Source organism: Chrysochloris asiatica, unplaced genomic scaffold (genome assembly GCF_000296735.1).
Source record: "Chrysochloris asiatica unplaced genomic scaffold, ChrAsi1.0 scaffold00009, whole genome shotgun sequence".
Classification (NCBI taxonomy): Eukaryota; Metazoa; Chordata; class Mammalia; order Afrosoricida; family Chrysochloridae; genus Chrysochloris; species Chrysochloris asiatica.
Window position 1 is genome coordinate 723,606 of NW_006408527.1, and position 15,018 is coordinate 738,623.

A 15,018-nucleotide genomic window follows, 5' to 3' on the forward strand; every position below is an offset into this window, starting at 1 on the left:
AGGGGCAGACTGTGGCACAAACCATCAAATGCTCATACACACATCCAGGCTGAAGCTGAAGAAAATGAAAACAAGACCACGAGAGCCAAAATATAACCTTGAATATATCTTACCTGAATTTAGAGATCATGTGAAGGACTGATTTGATATATTAGACACAAAAGACCAAAGACCAGAAGAGTTGTGGAATGACATCAAGAACATCATACAGGAAGAAAGCAAAAGGTCATTAAGAAGAAAAGAAAGAAGGAATAGATCAAAATGGGTGTCAGGAGAGACTCTGAAACTTGCTCTCCAATGTAGAGATGCTAAAGCAAATGGAAGAAATGAGGAGGTACAAGAGTGGAACAGAAAATTTCAAAGGTCAGCTCGAAAAGACAAAGTCAAGTATTGTAATGAAATGTGCAAAGAACTGGAATTAGAAAACCAAAAGGGAAGAACTTGCTCAGCATTTCTCAAGCTGAAGGAATTGAAGAAAAAAATCATGCCTCTACTTGTGGTAGTGTAGGATTTTCTGGCCAAATCATTGACTGATGCAAAAAGCATCAAAAGAAGATGGAAGGAATACACAGAGTCCCTGTACCAAAAGGAAATGGTCAATATAAAACCATTTCAAGAGGTAGCATATGATCAAATGCCAATGATCCCGAAGGAAGAAGTCCAAAGTGCATTGAAGGCATTGGTAAAGAACAAGGTACTGGGAATTGATGGAATACAAATTTAAATCTTCCAACAAACTGATGCAGCACTGGAGGCACTCACTCATCTATGCCAAGATATTTGGAAGGCAGCTACCTGGCCAACTGATTGTAACAGATCCATATTTGTGCCTATTCCAAAGAGAGGTGACCCAACTGAATGCAGAAATCACCAGACAGTATCACTGATATACCATGTGAGTAAAGTTTTACTAAAGCTAATACAAAAATGGCTGCAAATATACATTGACAGAGAACTTCCAGAGTTTCAAGCCCATTTCAGAAGAGGACATGGAACAAGTGATATCATTACTGACATAAGATGGGTCTTGGCAAAAAGTAGAAAATACCAGAATGATGCTTACCTGTGTTTTATTGACTACACAAAGGCTTTTGATTGTGTGGATCATGACAAATTGTGGAAAACATTGTGAAGTATGAGTATTCCAGGACACTTATTGTGTTCATGAAGAACCTGTACATAGGCCAAGAGGCAGTTGTTGGAAAACAAGAAAGGAACACGGAATGCTTAAAAATTAGCAAAGGTGTGCACCGGGGTTATATTCTTTTACCATATTTATTCAATCTGTATGCTGAGCAAATAATCTGAGGAGCTGGATTTTCTCAAGAAAAACGTGGCATCAGGATTGGAAGAAGAGTTATTAATAACCTGCGATATGCAGATGATATAACCTTGCTTGCCGAAAGTGAAGAGGACTTAAAATATTTACTGATGAAGATCAAAGACCATAACCTTTGGTACTGGTTGCATCTCAATGTAAAGAAAACAAAAATCCTCACCACTGGACCAATAAACAACATCCATATAAATAGAGAAAAGATGGAAGTTGTCAAAGACTTCATTAAACTTGGATAAACCATCAACACTCATGGAAGCAGCAGTCAGGAAATCAAATGATGTATTGCATTAGATAGATCTGCTGCACAAGACCCTTTTAAAATGTTGAAAAGCAAAGATGTTAGTTTGAGGACTAAGATGTGCCTGACCCAAGCCATATTTTCAACAACCTCATATGCATGCAAAAGTTGGACAGTGAATAATGAAGACCATAGAAAAAATGATGCATTGAGTTATGCTATTGGAGGAGAATATTAAAAGTATCATGGAATGCCAAAAAAAAAAAAAAAAAAAAATCTGTGTTGGAAGAAGTACAGCCAGAGGGCTCCTTGGACCCTAGGATGGCCACGTTTCATCTGCCACACTCAGATATAACATCAAGAGGGACCAGTCGCTGGAGAAGGATATCATATTTGTTAAAGTGGATTGTCTGAGAAAAAGAGGAAGACCCCCAACAAAATGGATTGGCACAGTGGCAGCAGCGATGGGCTAAGGTATAGCAACAATTGTGAGGTTGTCCCAGGACTGGGCAGTTTCGTTCTATTGTGCGTTGGGTCTCTATAAGTCGGTATTAACTCGATGGCACCTAACAACAACAACAACAGAGCACACAGGACAATGTATGATACATGGAATTGACTTTATAGTTGCTAGCTATTAGATAATTTGCAAAGAGTGTAGCAGACTACTTAGCATATGGTAATCTCTCAACAAAAAAATTTTTACATTGTCAAATACTTGAAAAAATTACAAATTATATGTCCACTAACAAACAGAAAGTAAGATTGCATAATTTATTTCACCCTTTCCACTACCAAATTTTGCAGTTAAAATAAGTAAATAAAACCTTTGAAAATTTGAATGGCAAAATACCTCAAAATACTGTTTTAATTTTACTTTATCTGATCATTTATTTAAGTATTTTCAGTGTTTATTGGCCATTTGTACATTCTTGTGATATATCTAGCTAGGTTCATTATCATTTGGAGGAATCAATTTTTTTTTATCATTGATTTAAAGTATCTCTTAGCATATAAAGAATATTATACCTATGTTTGATTTATAAACTGCAACCTAGTAAACAAAGGAGTCTGAGTGTGGCACTGCAGGATAATACATTGAACCACAAGTTCTGTTTGAACCGATACAGTTCAAACCCACCTTCCGCTCTTTGGAAACCCTATTGCAGGGTCACTATGAGTCAAATAGACTAAAAGGCACTTAAAATCAACAGTAGCAAGTTTAGATGTGTTTTAATGTATGAACTTAAAAGGTAGTTTATGTATCTAACATAATGTCAATTTTCTTAATTTGTTAATTTTCTATGAGTGATTTTTAATATAATGAATATCTTTTGAATTAGTAAGTATAAATTTGAGGTAAGATCAAATCAGAAATTAGGGGCAAAGAGGTTTTTAAAGTTATACCAACTTCTTCCAAGATGCCTCTCCAGAGGAGTGTACTCCCAAATTGGGAACCAGTACAGCATGTCAAGCCTATAAATGATGTATGTGTTGAAGAAAATGAGAGAACCACTTTATTTAATTTTATATACCCAATTTGCATATATTTTATATACCAATCTATCAAAAACTAAGGAAAAAATTCAACTATTATTGTGATTTTGTCAAGTTGTTTCTGAGGCAATCTTTGCTTGCATTTTTCTTTTTCTTATTACTTTGACATTTCGTTTTTCTTTTTCTTATTACTTCTACATTTAAAATTTTTAATCTTTAGAGTCACAAGTTTTGAGTATATCTCTGTGGATGGAATCTAGTTGGATATACTTTATATTTCAGCTTGAAATTCTGTGTTTTTTTGGTAGGAAAATTGGGCTCAGTCACATTTATTTATTCTTTTTGGGGGGGCCTTGGGAGATTCTTTATTCTCAGCGAGACCACCAAGCTATTCAGGGGTTCAGGCTAGGAGATGTCCCAGGAACTGCCCAGGATGTAGCATCTTCAGTGGAAAGGGGCAGAGGTCCTCCACTCATGCAAATTGTTCTTGTTAAGTGCCCTCAAGTCAGCTCTGACCCCATTGCAACAGTGTATAGGGTTTCTATGGAGCGGCGGGTGAGCTTGAACCACTGACCTTGTAGTTTAAACCGACTTTGTAGTTTAGCACATTAACCTGCAGCACCATACCATGGCTCCAAATACATAGCTAGAAACTTCTTAAATGTGTCTGGCTGGAAACCAACTGGTCCAGCAGGCTCCACAACCACCTTCTTTTTGATTACCTTGTTGTTGTTGTTAAGTGCCGTCGAGTCGGTTCCGACCCATAGCGACCCTGTACAGGGTTTCCGAGGGTGTAAATCTTTATGGGAGTAGAAAGCCTCATCTTTCTCCCGCGGAGCGGCTGGTAGTTTCGAACCGCAGACCTTAAGGTTCGCAGCCCGATTCGTAACCACTACGCTACCAGAACTCCTTTTGATTACCTGGTGATACCAAAAATGCTAGTAGAGGAGCTGGTCTGAGTCCATTCAGATCAGATTATTGATACCCTCGCTAGAGGCTAGATCTGTAATATTCAGCTGTAATGTAATATCAGGATCTGGAAAAAGTGTCCATCTATGCCCATATTCTGCACAGTCAGCGGCTGCTCTAAAACCTTAGTTTCATTCCCATACAGGTGCCAGGCCTCAGCCAGGGCATTGCCTAAAGCAAATAGGATCATCTTGACCTGCATCTGATCTGGTTGCAAGCAGTGTGGTCACAAACTGGCTGTCTCCAGGAAAAATACAGGGTGTGGGGATAAGAGTAAGAATAACCTCGGAATACTGTGTTGTGTTTCTAGTCATAAACATTGCATTCCTGAAGGTCTATAGTTGGAGATATTAGGTTGGTCTCCAGCACATAATTCTTAGTTGCCTGAACCTCATCTCTGGAGGCAATGGGGCAGAGCCACGTTCCACTAGACCCACAGACATGAAGGATGGTAGACTGTCGATTCCAGGTGGTGGAAACCGAGTCATTTGGGGGCACAGATCCTTTCTATTAGAGCAGGATGCTTGAAAATCTGGGATTTACACAGCTGAATGAGATTGTCCACAATGGCTAGGCAGTAGGTCTCTCTCTTGGAGACGTCATCAGTAGCATGCCAGAGACTGGAGAGAGAAATCACGTTCAAAACATGCTCCTCTTGGTTCTCTCTATGTGGTTTCTTGGATTATCAACCAGACTCAGCATTTTTTCTGGGAGGCCTTCTAATACCCTATTCGTGGTAAGCCCAATGACCTGCTTTACACTCTCGAGGTGGTGGCAACGCTAGTGGAAAGTGTAGCAACCCTGGTTCTTGTACTCCTGAATCCCCGGTGTGCGTCGGAACTTCTGTGTGCGTAGTCGCGGTCCCAGGGAGGAAAGATCTGTTGAGACTTCCCAAGCGGGAAGTGCATATTCCCCTTGTAGGTGATGGGCTCCAGTTCAGGAGTCTCGTGTACGAGACTTGTAAATTGCTCAGCGAAGGCGGCTCAGGCTCCCGCGTGGAGCGAAAACCCTAATCTTACGCGTTGCATCTCTGAGCCTCGCAGCTCCAAAGCCAAATGGCCCGGCACCAGCCAGTGCCCACCTTGCAGACCTAGATGCCAACGCCATAGCAAAGAGGTATGGAACCTCCCACAAGCCCGCCGCCATCTTCACTCGCTTCGGGGCTGCTGGGAACTCACATTAATTTTCATAGCTGGTACTATTCCTGTCATTTCTACCATCATATTTTAAGCATTTCAGTTTTGTTCCTTTGGTCCACTTACTCTATTTTTGATGCTTTATGCTATTCTTTTATGTTATATTCTTAACAGTGTGGACAATAAATTCTTTATCCATAGCCCATACCAAGGGATTTAAAAAATATATCTGCTACTCATAATTCCGAAACAAGCAAGAAAGCATATATATAGAAGATGATCTCAAAGAAACAGGTGGACTAATAGTGTGAAATGAGATACCACGGCTAGCTTCCATAATTTACAAATTCAGAATTTCACAGTAAAGAAAAAAAAAATATTAGGAAATATGAAGAGCGGGGCGAGAAAGAAGGGAACCCAGAAACTAAATTTGGTGATTTGTTTTAAAGTGTCCTCGATTCATATCCGACTAATAGCAACCCTGTATGTGGACATTGGTTGGTGACAGTTGCTTCGACACTTGGTTGAGGTACCAAGAGAGAATAATACATAAAAACTACCATGAGTAGTTTTGTTGTTGATTATGAACGTAATCCACATTAGCATTTCTGAGATGACTTTTTGTTGAGATTTTAAGGTTTCAATTAAGTTGGCTGCTGTTGTTAAATGCCATGAGATTGGCTTCAATTTATAGCAGCCCTGTATAGGGTTTCTAAAGCGTCTCATTTTTTGCGTGAGCAGAAAGCCTCATCTTACTCCCGTGGAATAGCTGGTAGGCTCGAACCACTGACCTTGTGCTTTGTAGCCTATCGTTTATCCAATGATTGTTACAGTGTTATTTATTTTAATGAAACTTATACTGGATGCACAAAGTAACCTAGCTTTATTTTTTGATATAGGGTTCATTACCAATGAAGCAAAATAAAAGCTTACTAAAATTTTTATATATATATTGTATAGTTAACTCATTTATTTTTGAGATTTGGGACTTTCTTTAGCTTGGAAATTTTGCTATTGTGTATTTGATTATTACTTCTGGTGAGAAAAAATACTTTACAATATTGCATGAACTCCTGGTGTGGCACTATAGGATCAACACTAGTCTGTGAACCACAAGGTTGGCAGTTCAAACCTACCAGCTGCTCCTCAGAAACCCTATACAGGGTTGTAATGAGTTGGAATGGACTCTATGGCACTTAACAGTATTGCATATTTCTTGCTAGCTTGTCTGACTCATTTTAGTAGTTCAGAATACCATTTCTAGAGTCAGATCAATCTAGATTTAAATCCCAGCTTTGCCACTATATATATATATATATATATATATATTACCAAAAGCAAAGTGAAAAACATATATCCTTATCAAAGTTTCCTTATATAATTTGGGGATAAAACTAATTGTTGCAAATGTTAAAATGTTTTTTTTTTTTAGGATCGGGCACAGAATAATGATCAATTAATTGATAGCTATCTTTATAACGTGTAGTTTGAAATTTAGGTTGTTGTTGGTGGTTATGTGCTGTGAAGTTGGTTCCAACTCATAGCTACCTTTTATAGGGTTTCTGAGGCTGTAAATCTTTACGGGAACATAATTATTTTTATTTTCTGATTGTTTTCTACTGATTACTCAGCTCTTTGCACTTTCTAATGTAATTTCCAAAATTCTGCGGCTTCAGTTTTAAGCACAGACCACAGTTAGCATTGGTCTCTTATCACATCTAGCTCACTTTGATTTTGTCTGCTTCTCAGTTCTCTGATTTTTCTTCTCTGTTGTTTACACGTATCCTGCATCTCTTGTTGAATGGATTTCGGTTATTTTACATACTATGGGTAGCAAGAAGCTGAAGATTTAAAAATTTTATAGGTTTCTGTAATTTGGGACTATGTTTTCCTCCTTTGGAGTAACGGATTTTTCCCCCCCTTCCACATCTGCTAAATGCATCCGCCATCCCTGCCTCCACAGTACCTTCCGTCCCTAAATTTGTCTTCAAAACGGTGTTTGCTCAGGAAAGTTAAATTATTTTTAAATCATTTTACTGGACACCTAGCTGCTGTTAATAAAAATATCCACTGGGATTCTGTTAGTGTCAGTTGAGGTAAATTTGTATTAGCTTCGCTGCTATCGGCAATTTCTGCTCCTTTTCTCCCAGTTTGGTAAGGTAGGAGTTTGGAGACCTCACTACGTTTTGTACCTAGCTCTGGATTAGATTTGTTTTAGTCTTTCCTTTAAATCGCCAGTTTGTCTTTGACTCGTTTCCTTCTGGGTATTTTTGAACCTTTGGTTATTTAATCCATATTCCTACATGGTCGTAATTTTCAATCGTGGGTACATACCTAATCACGTGGGAAGCAAAAAACAAAACTGATAATGGTCTTGCCGAAGATTTTAGCCTGGACCTGTTTCTTTCTTTTCTTTTCTTTCTTGTTTTTTTTTTTTTTTTAAAAAAGCTTCCTGGTTAGTTCAGTTAAGATGGACAGACTCTGTAAAGTGAGGAGATGGATACCAGTGATCAAGTCTCAATTTTACCAGGAAATTCTTATGACAATCTCTACTCCCCAATGGAAACTTAAAAAAGCAGACCTAAACAAGATAAATATACACATAAAAATAATAGAATATTAAAAGTAGATAAATTTGTTGTTGTTAAGTGCCGTTGAGTCGGTTCTCACCCATAGCGACCCTGTGTAGGGTTTCCAAGGAGCAGCTGGTGAGTTTGAACCTGTAGTCTGGTGTATTAGCCCACAGCACCACACCAGGACAAATAAATTTAGTATCCCCAAAAATCATGTGGTAACAAAAAATGAAACAATTACTGGGAATGAGTGGAAAATGACTACCACCAGAATTAATGAAAACCAAAGGGTTAAAAGGGGGGGGGGCATGATTGAAAATGAGTATTAACAGAGAACTAGAATACAATAGTGAAATCGAATCTTTACCATTCATGAATTTGGTTTTAAGAGGATTAAATGAGATAAATCCCAGCAGCAACGGAGCGTCCAAGGGATAATAGCCCCACTCAGGAGCAAATGGTCCCCTTTGGGCCAGAGTCTGGATTCTGTGCCCTCCCAAGGCTAAGGTTCAGAGCAGGGAGTTCTTGAAAATTCACTCCCTCAGCTGGAGCCTCTGGGTAGAAAGGCCCACAGTTATCACTCTAGTGTATCTTTTGAGTACTTGCGAAGAGTTCCAATGAAGTCTGAGAAGCTTTTGCTGATTTTCCCTCCAGTTCAGTTACCATGCAAAACTACTACTCAGAGTCCTGGCAGGTCCCTCAATCTAAGCGCTGCTCAGAAAATGACTTCACCATTTGATTTGAAATTATGTCAGTACAAACCACCACCAACGAAATTGTGTTGTTTCTTAATATATTGAAATGTTGTTGTTGTTGTTGTTGTGTGCTGTGGAGTCAGTTCCAACTCACAGCGACCCTGTACAGGGTTTCCAAGGCTGTAAATCTTTACGGGAGCAGAACGCCTCATCTTTCTCCTGTGGAACAGCTGGTAGTTTCAAACTGCTGACCTTGCGGCTTGCAGCCCGATTCGTAACCACTATGCTCTATTGAAAAATGTGACCTTAATTAGCAACATAATATAGCACCTAATATAATATTTATACTATAATTGGTACCTAGACAGGGTCTCTATGAGTCTGAAAGCCTCAGTGGCACTTAATAATCACAATCCAGAATATAGTCTCTTAATTTTATGGTTGCATTATATTGGTAGTTATTATTTGCTAGAATTTAGAAGATGAGTCCATATAAATAATCATTCAGATTATCTAAATAAATCAAAGTTTATGTAGAAATATAAGACATTTTCATGTATAATACCATTAAAATTATGTTTTTTCTACTAAACTGACTCCTCATATTAACCTTCTACATTAAAAGAGTGGGTTACAGCAATAAATATGTTTTGTTTTTTGTTTTCTACAGCTAATAGTCATAATTGGAGTCTTGGCGTGGTGCTGTAGGATAAAGCACTGGACCACAAGGTCAATTTAAACCACGAGGAAGGTGGTTCAAACTCACCAGTCATTACTTGGAAACCCTATACAGGGTTGCTATGAGTCGGAACTGACTTGACTGTACTTAACCACAACAGCAGTAGTCATACTTGGTAATTCTCAACTCCATTAGTTGTAAAAAATTATCTTGGTTACATGGGTCTCACACTCAGAATTCTATAAATTTAGGCTAGGGAGCATGTGAAGACTGAATTCTAGTGTGGAGCTGTAGAATCAGCACTGGACTGCGAAGCACAAGGTAGGCAGTTCAAACCTACCAGCTACTTCTTGGAAATCCTGTTCAGGGTCACTAAGAGTTGGGACTGACTCCACAGCACTTAACAACAACAAAATGATGTAAGACTACATTTTACCAAGCACTCCAATTAATCAACTGCTGAAGGCCCAGGGAATACCTACTGAGAAACACTGATGTAGGAGGATGATCAGGTGAGCAGGATCAATTTCATCTGGTAGCCGAAATTGATCGCTGTTTTTGTTTGTGTCTTTGCCATACTCCTTTTTCTACTATATTAATCTTGTAGCCAAAATGATGCCAGGGCAGGTGACAAATATAGAGGTAGTTATGTAGGGCCTCTAGAGAGCACAGTGACTGCCTATGCTAAGCACTCGACTAGAAGCCACAAGATTCACAGTTCGAACCCACCAGCTGCTCTTTGGGAGAAAGATGAGGCTTTCTTTTCCAGCAAAGATTTAAAGCCAGGGAAACCCTGTACAGGGTTGTTATGATTCAGCACCAACTCAATGGCACATAACAATAAGTAGGGCCTCTGACCTTTTAGGGGAATACTTCTGAAAGTTTCTGGTGGAAAGCAGGTGAGAATTACCTGGGGTGTACGATTCTGCATTTCTAACAAGCCCCCAGCATAATGTCTATGTTGTTCTGTGGTCCATAGAACACTGTACAAAGGCTCACTATCTAGATGAGAAACAAAAACAAAGGAACAACATTCTAAATTGAAGTATGTTTGTTATATTCAGAGGACTGTCAGTACAGCTAAATGTATGAGGTATTGTTGTAATTTCTAAATGGAGTCTCATCTCCATGTATTTAAATCATAATCATTTTAATTGTACACAATGGTGGACTCCCTGGATGCAAACAGTTTATGAATTTGGCTGCTAATTGGAAAGTTGGAGGTTCCAGCTCACCTAGAAACACCTTGTAAGAAAGTCCTGGTGATCTACTGCTGAAAAGTCAGCTACTGAAAACCTTATGGAGCATAGTTTTACTCTGACATATATAAGGTCACCATGAATTGAATCAGAGTCAACTAGAAGGTCATTACATCATGGAAATGAGGATGGCACTCCAAATGAATCAAAAAAGTTTCCTGTCTGGTGCACACAAAAATCCAGTCTCTGGACACTGGTCTTTGAGAAAAAGTAGCTTTATCACAAAACACTGAGCAAGAAGCCAGGAGAATGGTCCTCAGATGGGACTCCCTGAATATTAGGGGGTTTTCAGAACTATAGAGAAATAGATGGGTAACTTACACATATTTATAAACAGGGATGAGGTAAGACTGAAGATTGGTTGAATTTAAGCTTTATTTGTGCACATGAAGTTATGCTTAAATTTAAAGGACCATGCAAGGTTTAATTCACTACACAGGTGTAAGGAGGTGGTCCTGCTTTTGTGCTCAAGAAAACCAGGACTTTTTTTTTGAGGGAGAGTGGTTAAAGGCTTGCATTTTGCTGAAAGGCTCTGCACATGTATGGGAGCCTAAACTAGGTGAATGTGATTTGGGCAGGTTAATGTCTGAGTGTGGCTGCTGATTTCAGCTAAGAAAATGAAAGAAGCAAGAGCCACAGAAAATCACTGATTAATGAAGAGTTAGAGGTATACGCAAAACCAAATGTACTGTACTTTATGGGCCATATAAGAGTTGTCAAGGGAAATTTAAATCATAAGTGATTTTTTGGTCTTATGCCTGACTTTGTAACTTAACCATCAGTAAGTAAGTAGGTAAGATGCTGTTCTGTGTTACATTGTCATAAGAGCCTATTTGAAAGGACTTTGGCACATGGTCTGGAACAATGGATTGACTCTAGTATGCCAGGTATACAGATATATATGTTGTTGTTAAGTACTGTGGAGTCAGTTCCAACTCACAGTGACCCTGTACAGGGTTTCTGAGGCTGTAAATCATTACGGGAGCAGAAAGCCTCATCTTTCTCCCGCAGAACCGCTGATGGTTTCAAACTGCTGACCTTGAGGTTAGCAGCCTGATTCGTAACCAGAGCTTTCTCTCTCTCTGTATGTATATATATATGTATATATATCATGAATTGAATCAATTCAGTGAATTGAATTGAATATATAACACACACATATAACATATATATATATATATATATATGTATATGTAATATACATATATATGTTATATGTGTGTGTTATATATTAATATATATTCAATTCAGTGAATTGAATTGAATATATAACACACAAACATATTACATATATAACATGTGTAATATATATATATATGTTATATATGTAATATGTTTGAGTCCTGGTGTGGCGCTGTGGATTAATGCGGTGACTGCAAAGTCAATTTGAACCACAATGTTGACAGTCCAAGCTCACCACCTGCTCCTCGGAAACCCTAAACAGGTTTGTTATGCATGGGTTGGAACTGACTCAACAGCACTTAACAACATCAACATGTCATATATAAATTATAAATAGCACAACAAACAAACCCTTTACCATCGAGTTGCTCCCTACTTGTACTGACTTATACCAAGGCTGTAAATCTTTATGGGTGCAGATCACCTCGTCTTTCTCACCTGGAGTGACTGGTGGGTTTGAGCTGGTGACTTTTGATTAGCAGTCTAATGCTTATCTTACAGTGCCACCAGGGCTCCTTAAATTATAAATAATAATATTGTTATAGTTAAGAAATCTGTTATAGATGGCTTTAACAAAAATATCAATGCCTTGCTTTAAAAAAAATTCCACTGAGAATTCTCACTATACAGTTGTTAAAATGGTCTATGCGTACACTTTGTACACTCATGTCCATTCTTCATTAGACAATACGCTATAGAGGAAAAATCGCATGTTTTATATTTAAGTCTTATTCAATAGTTTCCTCATGTTGGCAAATAATGCTCATTTCTCAAAAGAATAAATGAAAAATTGGATAAAATAATGCCTTCCAACTTTTTTCTAATAACCTTGAATGGATTCCTGATGTGACACTGTAGGATCAGCACTGGATTGTGAACCAGAAGGTTGGCAGTTCAAACCTACCAGCTACTCCCTGGCATCGCTATGCAGGGTCACAATGAATCCAAATCTACTGGATGGCAGTCAATGACAAGGGAATGTTAATATTGTTTTATCCTGCTGTGTTCCACTGAGTATTAAACTACTGGTTCTTACTAAAGTCTCTTCCATGCTGTAGTTTTGTAATTTCATGAAAAAATTCATAGAACTATAAAATCTTAAATTTGGAATGTTGTTGCTGTTATATGCTGTGGAGTCGGTTCCGACTCATAGCGACCCTGTGCAGGGTTTCCGAGGCTGTAAATCTTTACAGGAGCAGTAACCCTCATCTTTTTACCTGTGGAACAACTGGTAGTTTCGAACTGCTGACCATGAGATTAGTAGCCCGATTCGTAACCACTACGCTACCAGAGCTCCTTTAAATTTGAAATACAATACATGTTTTCCTGCACCATATTTTTGTCAATTTGTTATATTGTGGTGGCTTGCCTGTTGCTGTAATACTGAAAGCTATGCTTCTGGTATTCGAAATACCAAAAGGATTAAACACTGTGGATAGGTTTCAGTGGACCTTCCAAAACGGGTCAGACTAGGAAGAAGGCAAGGAAACCACTTCAGAGTGGTTAGCCACTCAAACCTTAATGAGTAGCAGTAGAATATTGTCAGATACAGTACCAGAAAATGAACCCCCTCAGGTCAGGAAGCACTCACAATATGACTGGAGAAGAGCTGCCTCCTCAAAGTAGAGTTTACTATAATAACATGAATGGAGCAGAGCTTTTGGGGCCTTCCTTTACTGAAATGGATTCTGACTCAACAGCACCTAACTAAAACAGCAGCAACATATTTTCTTAGTGGGGAAAATGTTGATAGGATGAATAAATAAAATTTACAGATTGATTCCAAAAACATGTACCTTGTAACAGAACCTGAGTACTATATGTTGTTTTTGTTGTTAGGTGCTGTCACAGAGACCATATGTACAACAGAATTGCACACTACCTAGTCCTATGCCATCTTCACAGTCTTTGCTGTGTTTGAGCCCGCTGTTGCAGCCCAGTGTCAGTCCTTCCCTTTGATGTTCTTCCTAATTTTTGCTGACCCTCTTCTTTAGCAAACATGAGGTCCTTCTCCAGGGAGCCTTTTGATAACAAGTCCTAAGTATATGAGATGAAATCTTGCCATATTTCATTCAAAGAAGCATTCTGGCTACACTTCTTTGAAGAAAGATTTGTTAGTTTTTCTGCTAGTCCAAGGTATGTTCAATGTTCTTTGCCAACACCATAATTCAAAGGCATCAGTTCTTCTTCAGTCTTCCTTATTCATTACCCAGTTTTTGCATGCGCAGAAGGCAATTTAAAATACCATGGCTAGGGTCAAGTGCATCATAGTCTTCAAAGTGACATCTTTCCTTTTTAACGCTTTAGCAGTAGATTTGCCTAATGCAATACATTGTTTGATTTCTTGTGGATCCAAACAAAATGAATTCTTTGAAAACTTCAATATTTTCTCCATTTATCATAATGTGTGGATTTTTGTTTTTTTATGTTGATATGTAATCCATACTGAATGCGGTAGTCTTTGATCTTCATCAATTAAGTCCTTCAAGTCCTTACTTTCAGCCACCAAAGTTATGTCATCTGCATATAGCAAGATGTTAATGAATCATCCTTAGATCCTGATGCTATGTTCTTCTTCATATAGTTCAGATCATTTGCTCAGCATACAGATTGGATAAATAAATTTCTACAAACAGAAAGGATAAAACTCTAACGGACACCTTTCATGATTTTAGCTCCATGTTCTTTAAATCAACTGCCTTTTGGTTTATGTACAGGTTCCCCATGAGCACAATTAAGTGTTCTGGAATTCCCTTTGTTTGCAATGTTATCCTAAATTTGTTATGATCCATGCAGTTAAATGCTTTGCGTAATCAATAAAACACAGGTAAGCATTTTTCTGATATTCAGTGAAGATCCATCTGGTATCAGCAACAATAACCCTCCTTCCAAATCCTATTTTCATCCAGTTTGATTTTCAGGAAGTTACTTTTTATGAGTGCTGCAATAATTTTTGAATTACCTTCAGCATCGTTTTACTTCTGTGAGATATTAATGATAATTGCTCAAAAATGTGTACATTCTTTTGGATCACCTTTCTTTGGAATTGGCATGAAATTGGCTAGGTAACTAACTGTCTTCCCTATTTCTTGGTATAGATGAGTGACACTTCTAGCATTGCATCATTTTATTGAAACATCTCAATTAGTATTCCATCAGTTCCAAAAAACATTGTTTTTGGCCAATGTTTTTAGTGCATCTTGAAGTTCCTCCTTCAATACTTTTGATTCTTGATCATATGCTACCACCTGAATGGCTAAATGTTGTCCAGTTCTTTTGTTAGAGTGACTCAGTGCATTCCTTCCATTTTCTTTTCATGCTTCCTGTGTTGTTATAGTTGTTGTTGTTGTTAAGCGCTGTCAAGTGAATTCTGTTTCATAGTGATCCTGTATAGGGTTTCTGACAAGCATCTGGTGGGTTTTAATTGCTGACCACCTTGTGGTTCGAAGTC

At 38.2% G+C, this 15,018-nt stretch overlaps 1 protein-coding gene and 1 pseudogene across 1 annotated transcript in view; one reads left to right on the forward strand and one right to left on the reverse strand.

The window, feature by feature from the left end:
* Positions 1 to 15,018, forward strand: part of USH2A (Usher syndrome 2A (autosomal recessive, mild)) — a 1,370,557-nt gene that overhangs the window by 630,078 nt on the left and 725,461 nt on the right.
* LOC102822625 lies at positions 3,683 to 5,150 on the reverse strand (annotated as a pseudogene).